The 16,720-nt window shown below is 42.1% G+C and overlaps 1 protein-coding gene across 2 annotated transcripts in view; it reads left to right on the top strand.

Annotated features, from left to right (window-relative positions):
- The window catches only part of AVEN (apoptosis and caspase activation inhibitor), a 351,487-nt gene that overhangs the window by 289,510 nt on the left and 45,257 nt on the right, over positions 1–16,720 (top strand). The gene's annotated exons all lie outside the window — the stretch shown is intronic.

Below are 16,720 nucleotides of genomic sequence, written 5' to 3'. Positions count from 1 at the left end.
ATATTTCAAAAGGATCCTATGAGCTCTTGGTAAAGCTCACCCCTTTAGGCACCTCTGACAATAGAAAAGTAATATTTGGATGAGGGAGCAATCGATAGTTTCTGCCCAAAACGGAAATTTCTGTTTTCCCAGTGTTGTCTAATTTACCAGGCGGCTGATGTCTTTTAGCAGTAGTATCGTACTGTGAGGAGTCATTAAGAGCGAGATCGCCGCTTGCTACAGCCAAGCAGACATACAGTACTGTGGTATAACCGGGATTAAAGATCACAAATGCCTATCCCATTGTAAGCAATGTACACCGAGAACTTTTCAGCAGTGTTTTTGCTCTCAGTTATCTCTGAGGAGACATAGCTTTGTTGTGCTCGATTATAGCCATAGAAGCGTAAAGTATAAAGAGATCCATATAGAAATAAAATATAAGGTACGTTAGCATTGACCAAAATATACAGCAAGTAATAAAGATCTCTGGACAGAAAGGTATTAGACATTACATTAAAAGAGAAAAAAAAGGCAAAAGAACATTAAAAAAAATTTATTTCTTAGATTGTAGATTTTTTTTTTTAAATTCTACTTTCTATGCATGATTATGAGGGCTGCCATCTTGCCTGAGCTTTACCTCTACTATGTTAACAGCAATTAGTGATATGCTTTACAGCACACTCATGGCTATGAACAACAGTAGTCTGGAACCAACTCATTGAGATAGGAGGAGAGTTTTCTAGACAGGGAGGGGGAGTAGATAAGCTGTAACATCATCTATGGTCAGTAGTGGATGCACTGATGGGTCACCATGGACATGTGATACTGTCTGTCATCTTTGTGATGTAAATGAGGGGACTGCTGCAATAAAAACCCCTACAGAATTGGTAATGGTCAGTCTATTACTACGCTAGGTTGCCAGTCTAGAATTTCAGGATATAGTACGTTATGATATAGATAGTGACATGAAAAATTAAAAATAAAATTCCTTTTTATGTTTCAAATAAAAGCATCCTTTAAAAAAATAGGTCATTTTTGGTGACATTCCCTTTAAGTGCGGCACTATATAAATATCCCAGTAGACACCCTGTCTTCTACTAGTTATCCTTTCAGTCATTCCTGAGAAGATCTCTAAGGTGAAGAGTGTCCTCTTCCGCCACTTCCTCATGGCCGCCAGAGTAGTTACCCCATGAGGTAGTACGACTGCTCCCTCACTGATGGAGTGGCTCCAGAAGTTTCTCCGTATACAGAGAATGGAGACTGGTTGATGATTGACTTCAATGCCCACTGGTGGCTATGGGTGAAGTTCCAGGAGTTGGTAGAGTTCTCTAACTTCTCTTCCTGATACCCAGTAATATTTTTGTGCATTCTCTCTCTTCTTAGGTTCCTTTCTGATGCCTTGCCCTTCCCTCCTTATATTCCTGTGTGTCCTTCCCTTTCCCCTCTGTCTGTGTTGTCTCTGTTGGCCTCCATGTCCTTCTGTACTTGTAGCTACACTTCCCCGGTTCACTCTGACTAACTGCCCCTTACGGCCTGTCCCTTAACCTTGTTGTAGTATCTAGTCCCTAACTTGGGCTCAAAGTGGTTTTCAGTATATTACCTGGTTGTGACATTGACTGTATTATTTGCTATAAGGTTGTACTGTCCTTGTTTCTCGATAAATTTGCCCTAGAATTTGCTTGCTCTTGTCACTTGCTGTTATCTATCTGTCTCCATGGGCCCCCTGGCCCGAGGCTCTCTCGTTTAATAAAACTGATTAAACATAAGTATCCCGGTAGGATATATTCTGAAATCATACCATTTTCTATGTGTTTAGTTAGAATTGATTTATTGCATGATTCTTGTATTAGCTCAGTTTACCCCTGTTTCTCTAAAGTAAAGTATGCAGCCTATAAATCCATCCTGTGTTTATACTGAATAGGACTTAGGGTAACCCCTCCTCACATCACATTGTGGGACCCGTGATAGTCCATGAGAAAAATCGGGATACATCATATGCATATGCTGGGTCAGCAAACTTAACCCAAAACTAAGGGGGCGTTCACACTACCGTCGGTGTCCGACAGGTAGTGTCCGCTCCTAGTGTCCGCTCAAAATCTTGCACGGACATTAGGAGCGGACACTAGCTGTGTCCGTGACACTTGTCATTCACTTACATGGGCATCGGGTGCGTTCTTTTGCACTCCGTGCCCTTCCTTCCCTGTCCGCAAGTGAAGATGTCCGACTTCTCAAGCGGACAGAAGAACCCGACGTGTGAACGCCCCCTTAATTCTGGATATTGAAACAACTACTTTATTGTGCATGTATTTACTGCTATAAGGGATAGTTCACACAGGGGATTTTGAGGCGGATTTCGCCTCAAAAGCCACCTCTGTGCAATGGCAGTCTATGGAGACCACTAGCGTTCTTTTTTCCCGCTATCGCCATGTTGCCATGTTGCCCATTCATTTGAGCCGACTCCGGAGGGGGAAGCCGCTACCGCGATGGTCGAGGCAGGCGGTGCCAAAATCCACCCCACCTGCCCCTGTGTGAACTAGCCCTAACATGGCTGCCGTTATGTAGGTGATGTGTAACATGGCTGCTGTTTCTTGTTGATGTATGACATGGCTGCCTGTATCTAGGTGATGTATAACATGGCTGCCTGTATCTAGGTGATGTATAACATGGCTGCCTGTATCTAGGTGATGTATAACATGGCTGCCTGTATCTAGGTGATGTATAACATGGCTGCCTGTATCTAGGTGATGTATAACATGGCTGCCTGTATCTAGGTGATGTATAACATGGCTGCCTGTATCTAGGTGATGTATAACATGGCTGCTGTTTCTTGTTGATGTATGACATGGCTGCCTGTATCTAGGTGATGTATAACATGGCTGCCTGTATCTAGGTGATGTATAACATGGCTGCCTGTATCTAGGTGATGTATAACATGGCTGCCTGTATCTAGGTGATGTATAACATGGCTGCCTGTATCTAGGTGATGTATAACATGGCTGCCTGTATCTAGGTGATGTATAACATGGCTGCCTGTATCTAGGTGATGTATAACATGGCTGCCTGTATCTAGGTGATGTATAACATGGCTGCCTGTATCTAGGTGATGTATAACATGGCTGCCTGTATCTAGGTGATGTATAACATGGCTGCCTGTATCTAGGTGATGTATAACATGGCTGCTGTTTCTTGTTGATGTATGACATGGCTGCCTGTATCTAGGTGATGTATAACATGGCTGCCTGTATCTAGGTGATGTATAACATGGCTGCCTGTATCTAGGTGATGTATAACATGGCTGCCTGTATCTAGGTGATGTATAACATGGCTGCCTGTATCTAGGTGATGTATAACATGGCTGCCTGTATCTAGGTGATGTATAACATGGCTGCCTGTATCTAGGTGATGTATAACATGGCTGCTGTTTCTTGTTGATGTATGACATGGCTGCCTGTATCTAGGTGATGTATAACATGGCTGCCTGTATCTAGGTGATGTATAACATGGCTGCCTGTATCTAGGTGATGTATAACATGGCTGCCTGTATCTAGGTGATGTATAACATGGCTGCCTGTATCTAGGTGATGTATAACATGACTCCCTATCAGGAATTGATATTGTCATGTTGTTAGTAGAGATGATCGAGTAGTATTTGATCGAATACCTTACTCCCATAGGAATGCGTGTAAGCGGCCGAACACCAAGGGTTTAAGTGCAGTGAATATTTGATGCGCTTAACCCCGTGGTGTTCGGCGGCTTACACGCATTCCTATGGGAGCGAGGTATTTGATCAAATACTACTCGCTCATCTCTAGTTGTTAGTAAATAACACACAAACTGCACAGATGGGTAAAAAGATAGAGAAAAAAAGAAGTTATGCACAAGGATACTCGGGAGACCAGCCAGTCAGACCCAGGCCCATTTAGTCGGTCAGACCCATAGTCCAGGAGATCTCTGCAACCCGTCTATGGAACTGCTGAAGTCTAGAAGAAATGATCTCTGTAATACACTTAGAATTATCACAATGTCATGGCGGTATGTTACTGAAAGTCCGTCACACCATACACAGCACGCTGACAATAATTTCAATGAACCTTTCACAAGCCATAATTATAGCTATAATATAACCGGCCCGATAAACACACATAAGACAGTCATTACATCCAGTGACTAATGGTTGCATTTCTCGTGAATATAAACCAATATTATTTTTATCCTTCTTCGTCCTGGAGTTATAATATCCATGAATCAGCACACCATGTGACTTTTCACTGTAAACATATGCTACATACTCAATACGGATAACTCGTGTCTGAATATAGATGGAAAATAGTTTATCTGTGAATAAAGGCAGAAGGTTACTGCTATAACTTGTACCAGGAATGATGAGATAAGTGTTCTTGATAAATGTGAAATGTAGAGCACACCCAGAACCAGGGCTGGGCTCGAAATTCTTCCTGGTGCTACTGGAGTATAGAGCATTGTTCCACAATACATACCGTATCTTCCTTATTCTTCTTTTGGAACCAGAAGCTTCACTCTTCTTGACTACTTGGTTCATTTCACAGGTTAGTCTTCCTAGCTGTATATTTATATGGTGTTTCAGCTTATTTAGGAGAATATAGAGGTAGGATTATTATAATGTCCTCCCATCAGGCTCAGCTGGTACTGTCTCTAGCTGCCCGCTTTAGGTTGTATTGAGGCATCTTGGGATTTATCGCATAGCACAAAGAATGAAAATGTGGGGTAAAATCTGATACTCAGGGAAGTGTCAGATCATAGGCAGAGTAGAGGCTACACTGTAGGAATATGTGTACAATATACAATAAAGAATTGCAGAGTGTGATAAATCTGGCAGTCAACTGTAGGAATGATAAGTTGTGTTCTGCCAGAGACTGTTTTTAAAGGGGTTGTCCAGTGTTAGAATGAAAAGTTATACAGTTTTACAGTATACTTTTTGGATCAATTCCTCACTGTTTTCTAGATCTCTGCTTGTCATCACTCATCCTGTGTTTACTTCCAGTGGATAAAAAATTAGTCCATGGTCATGTGATATACAGTCCATGGTCATGTGATATACAGTCCATGGTCATGTGATATACAGTCCATGGTCATTTGATGTACAGTCCATGGTCATGTGATATACAGTCCATGGTCATGTGATATACAGTCCATGGTCGTTTGATGTATAGTCCATTGTCATGTGATATACAGTCCATGTTCATGTGATATACGGTCCATGGTCATTTGATGTACAGTCCATGGTCATGTGATGTCTAGTCCATGGTCATGTGATGTGCCCAAAGGTGCACAGATTATTACAGTCACAGCACAATAATCAGTCATCTGCCTGGTAACGAGCTGTGCACCTGTGTGTCTGTCCATGGTCATGGACTGTATGTCACATGACCATGGACTGTATGTCACATGACCATGGACTGTATGTCACATGACCATGGACTGCTTTTCATCTGCTGAAAGTAAACATAGAAAAACTGTAAATACAGATCTAGAAAACCATGATGAAATGCTACAGAAAATATATTAGAAAATTGCAGAACTTACATAAACAATAAGAATTATTTGCTGAGCATAGACAACCCTTTTAATAAAATATATTGCGGCTAACTGTAGTTAATTGAGCCATGACAACTATGACATTTTTGGGAAGAAGTAGAGTTGAAATTTTACATTCTGGTAGCCCAGGTGTTTTGAAGAAATCCAGCCAAAAACAAAAGTTTTGTGTGAAAACATTCTGTATGACTTGTATTTAAATTTAATTAAAATCTGCTTAGGAGTCCAGTGGGCAGTCCCAATCAATGGTTGATGGTAATCTGTGTATGCACATTTATATAATGAAGGCTGTCAGTCTCTGAATAGGACTGCTCGCTGGAATCCTAAGTATAGAAACAGTATGGATTTTATTGAATCTACTGATTCTTTTCCCACAAAACAATATATCCTCTATACATACTCGCGCTCTATAGTGTGCTGCCTGCCGATCAGACACCATGTTCAGCTTGACAAGTGACAATTACGACTGTCATGTAGATGACAGATGTCCCTCTGTGGTGCAGGTGTTGTTTAGATTGCCAACGACTCGCCTGACTATCATGGCATTTTCCGTATCTGTAATGTGGCTTAGAAGAGCTGTCTTTGTCTTGTACTTCAGTTTTAGCTCCATGGACATGAATGGGATTGGGCTGGACCCAACAGGTATGGCCCTGTTTTTGGAAAACATAGGTCAAGCTTTTCTAATACTGGGAAGTTTCTTTTAAGTTTTTGGTTCCGTGATTATTTTTCTCAAGGAATGTTTTGGAAATCCATTTTCTGCCCGAGTCAGCAGGCGCTTGCCCTATTTTGAGTGCTTGGTACCAGCGTTGATGATGGAGATAAGTATACACAGAAGCAGATTAACAGTCTGTGTTTAACTGGCACAAAAGGAGAACCAATAATGATAAGGATGTTCTGTTCTGAGAGCAAACCTTTCACTACAGGCTTTATTAATATCATCACCGCTTACAAAAAGCAGCATGCAAATGCAATTCTCCCTGCACAATAGAGACAATGGCCCCAGTGATGGGTCTTATCTGCAGTTCTTTCAAGGCTTATGAAGGAGAACTGCTACTTTCAACCTTTAGGGGGAGGAGGGAAAAAAAGCATTCATTTTATTAACCCTTTTTGTACTGTCGAAGTGATAAATGTCATCGAGCAATGAGCGGAGATCTCGCTGAGTCCCCTCAAAAAGATTACTATAATCGAGAATAAATGTCTGTGATAGAATGTCATGTGCCTCAATCTCTAATAGTCTGTCATAAGAATAGTAGGTCACATATGTTCGGCTCTTTGGAGTTGGGAAGGAATTATTTTTGGTGGCAACTACTTTGTAGGGTTTTATTCCGTCCTATGGAACGACATTGTAGGATTATACATTGACATTGATGGATTCCTAATCATTACTATGTTACTGTGTCATTAGAGTATTAAATAAATCTTCCTGATTCTGCCCCTCTTGACACTCTATCACTATAAATTGGTGAATTGGTTTGTCAAGAATGTGATTTACTGTCAACAAATTAGAGCCGATCTGATGAAACGCGTTTTCTACCAATTTAGTCAGTTTAACTACAGTCTGTCTATGCTCATTGACGGATACAGCGCTTCAACACTCTACCTTTTATTGGTGAATTCTTGACATCTTCTTTATTACTTTAGACCAGAGATAATTTAGGACATTTGTAAGCGTTAGGTTACACTCAGATCTGTGCTGAATCCTGTTGTACTGCTTTGTTATAGGAGAAAACAAACAGTAATGCTAAATGTTTTAAATGGCGGACACCAAAAGATCCCATTGAACATAGGGCTGTAGGACTTTTGTTCTGGTTTCTATCAAGTCCAGCACACAGCAATTTTTGCCTAGAATTTTTTAATGTATTCTGTAATGGAGGTCTCTGTGTACAAGTGTAGCACTGTTTAACTTGACTTTCTGCTCCGTGATATATCTCAGAAGACAACAAAAGTAATGGAAAACCCATTGAAAGAGTTGAGTTAACGCTCTGTGCCTCAGTGTTGTTAACGCGTTTTGAGTCATGTTCACCTTTGGTACATCTGTATATGATGTTAGTTATGTTCTGGTCCATGTGTATTGGATTGTGGTCTAAAGATTCATCTCAAACCATTGATTCTATTAAATTTCAATTAACTAGGTATATCCATAATGATTGGGTGGATGGGTGTATATCACCCTGGGACCCCCACCAAGCACTATACTAGGGGTTCTGAGTACCCCATTGTAATTCATGACCATAATGAGTAGGAGTATAAATGGATCAGCTGTCAAGCAAGCATGGCGTTATTCCCTCCAATGTTTATGGGATAGGCAGAGCTACATCTCTCCAAGTAATCCAAGTGATGATTTGGGCTTTTTTTTTGCAGACACAGGGAAACTTGTAGCTATGGAGTCGAACTTGAACTACTCTGTATACCAAAGTATTCTAGAGTCCAATATGAAGCCACCTATTCAACAGCTAAAGCTTAGCCGAAAAGAGGTCATGCAATAAGGACAATGATTCCAAGCATGCCAGCAACTTTACAGTAGAATGGCTGAAAAATAAGAGCCAATGTATTGCAATGGTCCAACCAACCCAACGTTGTGATAAGACCTTAAGACATCTGTGTATAAACAGATGACTTCAAACCTCAATGAACCATAGGAATGATATAAGGAAGAGTGGGCCAAAGTTCCTCCAGAACAATGTGAGAGACTAATAATGTCTTACAAAAAATCATTACAGTACTTGTAGTCATTGCAGCTAAATGTGGTTCTAAAGCTATTGATTCATAAGATAGAATTTCTAGAAATATGACTTTTCGATTTTGTCTTAGTTTTTGCTAAATATAATGATACTGTATCATTGTTATGTCTTGTTATTCGTCTCAGGTCATATTTACCTAATTCTCAAACCTTCTAAGGACCAGATCCTTTTTTTTTTTTTTTAAATTATATCCTACCATGTAAAACCATGGAATACAAAGAAGATGTACTTTGTCTATCTCATGACTGTATCTGTTGATTTTCAGGGTAGATTTAGTTTTTGCTGTGATTATAGGAGTATTCATCTCTTTCCCCATCTCGTGATATCTTACAACTCTTGTTTTGCATTTGATAAATTGCTGAACCCAAGGACGCCCCCGCTACGTGCCGATATTTTATCTTCCCCACTGGTTATGTTGACCAAAGTGCATCAGAGAGAATGAAAAATTTTGCTTTGCGCTTTCATCTGCTTTCTTTTGAATCCTGCAGGGGAAACTGTTTAAGTAAGATAGGGCAAAATGAGCATTGGAGAAGGTTGCTGTATGTTGAATGAAAGCCGGACAGATAATTACATGTTGGGCCTTCCAAAAGAACGAGTCCTTCTGATTTTTTTCCTCCGTCTTTTTGCTGGCGTTCCATCTTTGAAGTACATTTCTTTGCACCTGAATGTCAACAGAAGCGACGGCTGGGCGCCGGTTCCTGCATATTTCTCTTTCCCAAAATAACCTACAACTTATGTGTTTATGCCATCAATGCAAGGTTACATTTCAAAGGGAAGGTTCATCATTGGTGAACTTTCACCTCTGTGTTCGGAAAATGCATTTAACAGAATTGCTGCCTTTACAATGCTTAAGACGCAGAATGATTTGTGGCACCACTGTCTCATGTACTGCAGTCCCTTATGTATACCTAAAATATAGGTATAAGCTAACTATAGGTGGATGATGATCCAGGTCACATTAAAGTCACTCTAAATAATATATTAGAGAACGGCATAAATAGTAATTCCCCTGTGTGTCGCTTATACCAGGCAAGACTGAATTTCAACCACTAGCTGCCTGCACGGTATCACTCAACATGGCTTTTGTGCATGAACCTGTATATGACCACAGATGAGTGTGACAACAAGACGAGTGCCAAGAAATCTACACGGGAAGTGGAGGCACCATCCATCTATGTCTCAGAATTACTGGTGGATTAGGAAGCTGAAGAAGTATTTTCTGGTGAGCTATGAATGGAAGTCACCTCTTGTTGTACCGAAGATCTTCAGTTGACCAACCCAGAAGAACTTGACTCGGTTATGGTTCTGAAGGTTTATTTGGAAACTTGTCCTCTGTGAAAATACCTTTGTAGGCTGCCTTCATGCCAGGAAAACAGTGCTGATCTGTCAAGGAACAGACTCCTTAAGCCTTCTGATGGTGTCCTGTTATATCTGCCACCTAAACATTAGCAGCAAATACCTCTACATTGCAAGGTGGGGACTCCATGGAGGAGATTTGTTGGTCTAGCACAGGGTTAGGCAACCTTTGGCACTCCAGCTGTTATAAAACTACAACTCCCAGCATGCATACTTACTCTACTGTTTTTGGAACTACCATGGAAGTGACTTGGGCATGTTGGGAGTTGTAGTTTCACAGCACCTGGAGTAACAAAGGTTGCTGACCCCTGGTCTAGGACATCCCACCGATTCTCGCTTGTATTGAAATCTGGGGAACTCGGAGGCCAAATTATTTCCCTTTATCACGCCTGTTGTAGGATTTATTATCCTGCTGTAAGAGGCCACTGCTACTAAGTTATACTGTTGGCATAAATCAGCATACTTGGTCTGCAAAAATGTTTAGGTAGTTGGTATATGTCAAAGTAATATCCATGTGAATGCCAAAACCTAAGGTTTCCCAACAAAACATTGCATGAACATCATACTGCCTCATCTGGTTTGCCTTGTTTCCCATAGTGCATCCTGGTACCATCTCTTCATCCACCATTCACATTATATAAACTAAAAGGAGATTTCTCTGACCACACCATCTCCCCCTTATGCTTGCTTGGACAATGATTAGAAGCTACTGAGCACGGTAGACATTGTCAATATAACACATGCCCTAACATTATGGAGATGTCATGAATTCATCATCTAACCATCACAATTTTGTCCTTGGGAAAAAATATGTAAATCTGTTTTCCAGGATGTAAATAGGAAAACAGTGCCTCAGCTTGCTGCCCTCTAGGGGCAGCCCTTTTAAACATCATGCATGACTTTTTCAAGCCTTAATGCTGCCCCTAGAGGGCAGCAAGCAGAGGCACTGTTTTCCTATTTACATCTTGGAAAACAGATTTGCATATTTTTCCCATAACCCTCAGTGGAGCGAAAAAGGCTTTGGAAGACTCCATACACCTGCGAAGGTGCACACTCCCTAAGGAGTGTAATTATCCCCTAATCCAATTTTGTCCTGCTCAATGTCACATGCTACCATTGCCCATTTATGCTGCTTTTCAGCAAATCACCTTGAAGAACAGGCTTTTCACTTGATGCCTTATGTATCCCCATAAGATGCATCCATCATGACAGGATAGCCAGGGTTATTCACATTATTATTATGGTTATGGTTTATCAATGTATATTACGCAAAATGATTGTTTCCAAGTTAGAGATTTAGATGGTTTACTAGGCTAAGAAAGTACTTGTCGATGTCACATCCATAAGACTAGCATTTCAATCACATTCCAGTATCATAGTGGTCAGCAATATATCCCGATGGATATGCAGAAATAATCCAAGTCCAGTTTTCTGCATCACCCGTTGATTCCTCTCCCAAATAATAAACCTTCTACACTACACAGCCAAATTGACTCTCTTATGGCCAGCTTCTGGTCCGTTGCCATTTCCAATAGTACTCGCTCATCTCTAGGTGGATATATTGTAGTGAAAAAGAAATAATAATGTCATTTTTCCATGGAATTGAGTCATCCGCTGGTAAGACTAGAACCAGCTGACTATTCCAGTGATAATTTTAGTGTGTCATAGTAACAGCGGGGAGCAGATATGCATCCTATTATTTACTGTTTCATAATTGTAATGAATATTTCTTTTTACATTGACACTTTAGATTTTTTTTTTCCTGTTGATTTGTGTAACAAAAGCCTTGTTAAATCCACAATGACTTCACATTGTTACACAATAAAACATAAAGTCAAAGGGTGCTGGATAGTTCCTATAGGCTCGGTACATTTGTAACTCTAGGCAAAATAACCAGATGTTAATGCACAAAAAGTGACCTAAAGCAATAAAGTATGCATAGGATAAGAATACACGCAATGAAAGAGGTTACAGCGGGATTGTCTCTGGATGTGCCGGATAACTTTTTATCTTTTGTAAATAAATCAAAGTCCAATTTTCCCCTGTAATACTGACTGATGCCGCAGCTGCTCAAACAAGGAGCGGTTCAGGTAAATGTGCCAGATATATACAGAATACACCATCAATATAGCAGCCCTAACAATAGTAACTATACGGTTCTTAACAAAAGTCACATTTAAAGGGAGTCTGACATTTTTAATGTCGTAATGAATCCAATAGCATCTCCAACATACCTTTTCGGTTTTCTAGGCTAACAATACCGACATCCTATCCTAAGGATAGGTCACCAGTACCAGATGGATGAGGATCAGACACCTGGTACTCCCATTGATCAGCCATTCTCATTAGCCGGTACACAGAGAATGGAGCAGGAAGCGGACAGCTCTGTTCTTTTTGTAGTGGTCAGATCAGGTTACTGCAGATCAGCTTCCATTCACTTGAATTGGGGCTAAGCTGTAGTAATGCAGTTCAGCCACTACACACAGAACAGAGCTGTTTGCTTCCTGCTTTATTCCTTGTGTATCAACAGCTGAGAGCTACTATCAGTGGGAGTGCTAGGTGTGGGGCCCAAATGATCTTATATTGATGACCTATTCTTAGGATAGCTAGTCAATATTTGTGCCCCAGAACACTCCTTTAGGCTGGTGCCTCATGTAGCATAAAAGCCGCAGAAAAAACATTGCTAAGTGGACACTCAAGCACGCAAAGTGGACTTGCTGCGATTTCCAAAACCCGTTGCAGTTTTGGAAATTGCAGAATGTCAGTTATACATATGGAAGTGCCAGTGGTTTCCCTATCGGTATAATGGAAGCAGAAAGTCAGCAGAAGAAATCTCTGTGCACTTTCTGTGAAAAGAACGTCGGAAAAAACGCAATGTGTTGCCCCACGGTCTTTCCCAAAGTACGTTTTTTGCTGCAGCCTGCTGCGTGGGGCCTTAGCCTTAAAACTTATGAATTTATGAGAACTATTTTGTAAGCAAGTTGTCTTGCACATATACACAACAATAAGAGCACCAGCTCTTGTCCTTAAAGAGGTTGTCCAAATGCAAAAAAAAAAAAAAAAAATGTGCTCGCCTATTCCCAGTCTTTGAGTGTCTCACAGTGCTATCTGGTCCTCCAGCTCTCCAGGGCTTCTTCCGGCGGAAGTCCTTGCAGCATGTGAACGCTGATGCCAATTGGCAGCCTAAGGAAAGGACCCAGGACATCACAGGTGACGTATGTGAGTGACGTCTTGGGTCCTTTCTTGAGGCCGCTGATTAGCTTCAGTGGTCACGTATGGTGAGGTCTTGTGCCAGATGAAGCATAGGAGTGCTGCATAACCAGACAGCGGGAGACATCGGGGACTGGTGAGTATGTTTGGGGAGAGGGGGGTTGTTATTATTTTTCACCTTCCCCAGCCTCCAAGAAAAAAACTCTAGTTCCTTTACAACCTCTTTAATCCTTGCAGTATATTTTTTTAAGGCCAACACTTTTTGGGACTGTGCTTCCTGACTGGGTCCTCTATTACAGTCATGCACATGTGTCTGATATAAGAATAGAGGCATACTGTACTGTATATGCAAGATTTCAGCAAGGAGAGTGGTGACACGCTCCTGCCGGGAAATGTCAGTGGAGCTTGAAGAGACAAAGCTAGGTGGCAATTACAGACGAGCTGGTGCACTTACTAGGTGATGTACAAAGACACATTTCTTGTCAATGCAAAAGTATTTTCAGCCCACAAAGATATGTTGGAGATTCTATTAAAGGCTCCTGTTCCCAGTCAACAGTCCCAAACCATGGGAACCAATGCTCACGCAAAGACTGAAAGCTGCAGGTTTGTTGGCCCTGTGTGGTCTAAGTGACCTACATTGAGTGTCGGTCCCACATATGCCCATCTTCAAACCCCCTTCGTGCCAGAATTGTTGCTTGTAAAACCGGGGTCCATTGGATTTGCACTCTCTATGTAGCTTGCTTGTTGGATATAGTAGTAAATGAATAGACCGTCGCTACGAGAAGGGCAACTTAGTCCATGACTTCAGTGACAAACCAAGGTGCAGTGAGGTCTCAAATACTCTGTATACTAAGTATCTCAAACTCTTTTGTATATTTAGGGATTCACTGCTCAGTCAGCAGATCAATGTCGGAAATGCACAGGAAGAGTTCATCGGACAAAGAGTCGATTTGGATGATCTATTTATACACTGGCACATGATACTGTATTATACTTCTTCAAGACTGCACTGTGTGAACTTCCCCTTACCTGGGAGACATTGGTCAATGGCCTGAGTTTGCTGATGTTTTTTCGTACTAGGGTCTTATTCTTGTAAGTTTATATAAATAATGCTCGTAGCTTTATAAATGAAGACGAGAATGCATCAGAAGAGCTGTCAGGCTGTCAGCTTGTAGACACAGGGCTTTGAGAATGTAGGATGCTGTAATAAAGACTGACATTTGGAAGACTAGATGTGTTTAGTGGTAAATCCACCGATAGGCCAGTGTCTGTGTTTACTTTGCTTAAAAAAAGAAGTTATATTGCATGTCCTTGTTTGACCATTTTTCTCCCTTTGGGCTAAGGCGACTTGTGGTCGCATGTTATTAAGATTGCTTATGATAGTGAATGTAGTCGCGTTAAAAACCTGCAGGGATTAATTTCTGCCGACTTTCAAGGTACAGTTACATAAAATCTAGTGCTGGTACATCGCACTTCATATTGTGCAACTACATGTTGCGGTGTATCCTGCACAGTGGTGTAACTAGGAATGGTGAGGCCACGTGGCGAACTTTTGACATGTTTTCCGCCCCCCCCCCCCCCTCCTGACCGACGCCGAAGACCCTGAGACCATGAAGACTCTTTTCAGGCCCCAGAGTATAATAGTCGGAAACTGAGGTGGGAACCAACATAAAAAACACTGTCACTTACCTATTTCCGGCTTTGCTACTCTACTCGGTGGTGTCGGCCATCTTTAATGACGTCCAAGACGTCACATGACCTGGGACGCAGGTCCCGGTCATGTGATGTCATGGACGTCACACAACTAGGCCCGAAACCTGCCCGGAGAGGTAAGTAACACAAATTTTTATGTTCCTTTACCTCTCTCGGGCCTCCAATCATTATACTCGGGAGTCTGAAAAGACCCCCAAGTATAATAATAGTGTTTGTGGGGCCCGCGGCGTCACTTACCGATCCTGGCCCCTGCCAGGATCCGTAAGTAAATAGGGCCTGTTACCATCTGGAGTAACTCCGGTCGGTAACGGCCTATTAAAAAAAAACAAAAAACCACAGCAGTAGCAGCTTTCGCCGGGCCCCTGCGACCCCGGTAGTTATGCCCCTGTTCCGGTTCCATTGTCAACTCTGCACCCAAAATTCAGTTCACTACAATGTGCATAACTAAAGGGGATGAATCAGTAGCAGTCGCTACCCGGCCCCAGACCCTGAGGGGGCAAGAAAGCTCCCTATGCCACATGAAATATACCACTCTTGTAAAGGGCACAAGGTAAGTTTCGGCCCCATTACATATCTTGCATTGGGACCCAGGAGCTTCCACCCATACCTCGTTGTGGTCCTCTCTGAACTTTAGGATTGTGCATGAATGAGCCTCTATATCTGGGCTTATCATGTAGCTCCCTCTATTTCTCTGCATTTTCCTTTCTTTTCTTGCAGATGGACCATACATGTCGACTCTCTAGCGTAAAACTGGAGTCATTTCCTAGCAGAATAATGTATTCTGCAGGCTTATTGGTAGACATCCAGTGAATATTGTATGTTTATTCTATTTCCTGTTATTTGCTAAGAAATTAATTGTAAAGCATTAGCCTAAATGGAACGCTCCGAGGCTTGATTTGCGTAAAATATTTTTTTATGCAGTAAATGATTGTGGAGAAGTATGATAACATACTCGAAAGAGCCCGCTGATGTTTACTATGCAGAGACATGGAAGCATTTAATCTATTCATTACCCTTTTTCAGATAAGATTAGACTGAATTAAATACTTGTGTATGAGGCTTTAGGTCCAATCTCAGGTTAGTTGCGTTTTTTTCCCCATCCCTTAAATAGATGTGTATTGTGGTTCTCGTATCCGTCTTCTAGACTGTCTAGCCAGTAAAACTATCTCACTCCCCATTTATTTCTCAAAAAAAATGTATCTCATTTCCAGCAAAAGTCCAGCTGTGTACACCATTGTCTGCATTAGTAAAAATTCAGGATAGGCCATAAATATGTGATCGATAGGCCTCCAGCCTTCAGCTCTATGGAGCCGCTTCTGGCCCCCATCCTGTAAATGAGTCGGGGCCAGAAGCAGAATGCTCCATCCACTATATAGCAGACTGGCACCTGTAGGCTTAGTTCACATGGGGCGTACGGGCGGATTTTGGTCCTGATTTTGCTCCCCGCATCAGAATATGGCCAAAATCCGCCTGCCGTGACTTCCAACAGTCGCAGCACTCTGGTCCGGCGTAGGCCCAAATGAATGGGCCTAGTCTGGAGCGTGCTGCCGTGAGGCGGACGCTGCAGTTAGATCAGCCGCGGATTCCGCCTGAAGAAAGGGCAGCTCGCTTCTTCATAGACCACCATTGTGAGGGGGCGTATTATATGACATGGATTCCGCGCCATAATCCACGCCCTCTGTGCCCGTGTAAACTGGCCCTTAGGGTAAGTTCACACAAGGATTTTTGGTCAGGATTTTGAGGCCGTATCCGCCTCAAAATCCTGACCAAAAAGATGGCTCCCATTGAAATCAATGGGAGCTGCTCAGGAAAAAAACGGCTCCCGGAAAAAGCGAGGTGCTCATTCTTCAGGCCATTTCGCTTCGTGATTCCGCCTGAAGACACTCCCGACTAGGCAAATTCACTGGGCCTAATCCGGAGCGGAGTGCACGACTGGATGATAATGCAGTGCATCGGCTTTGTCGCGGCTATCCATTTTTGGTCCGAAACCTGAGGCGGCCTCTGCCTGAGGTTTCCAACCAAAAAAACCTCATATGAACTTACCCTTACTGCAGCTCCCCTCCCACTGACTTCAATAGGAGCTGCAGTGAGGGTGGCCGACCGCTAGACAATGGAAGGAGCTTTCTGCATTCGGCCCATTATTGTGAACT

This window comes from Leptodactylus fuscus, chromosome 7 (genome assembly GCF_031893055.1).
Source record: "Leptodactylus fuscus isolate aLepFus1 chromosome 7, aLepFus1.hap2, whole genome shotgun sequence".
Lineage (NCBI taxonomy): Eukaryota > Metazoa > Chordata > Amphibia > Anura > Leptodactylidae > Leptodactylus > Leptodactylus fuscus.
This window is presented reverse-complemented; position numbering and strand designations above follow the sequence as displayed.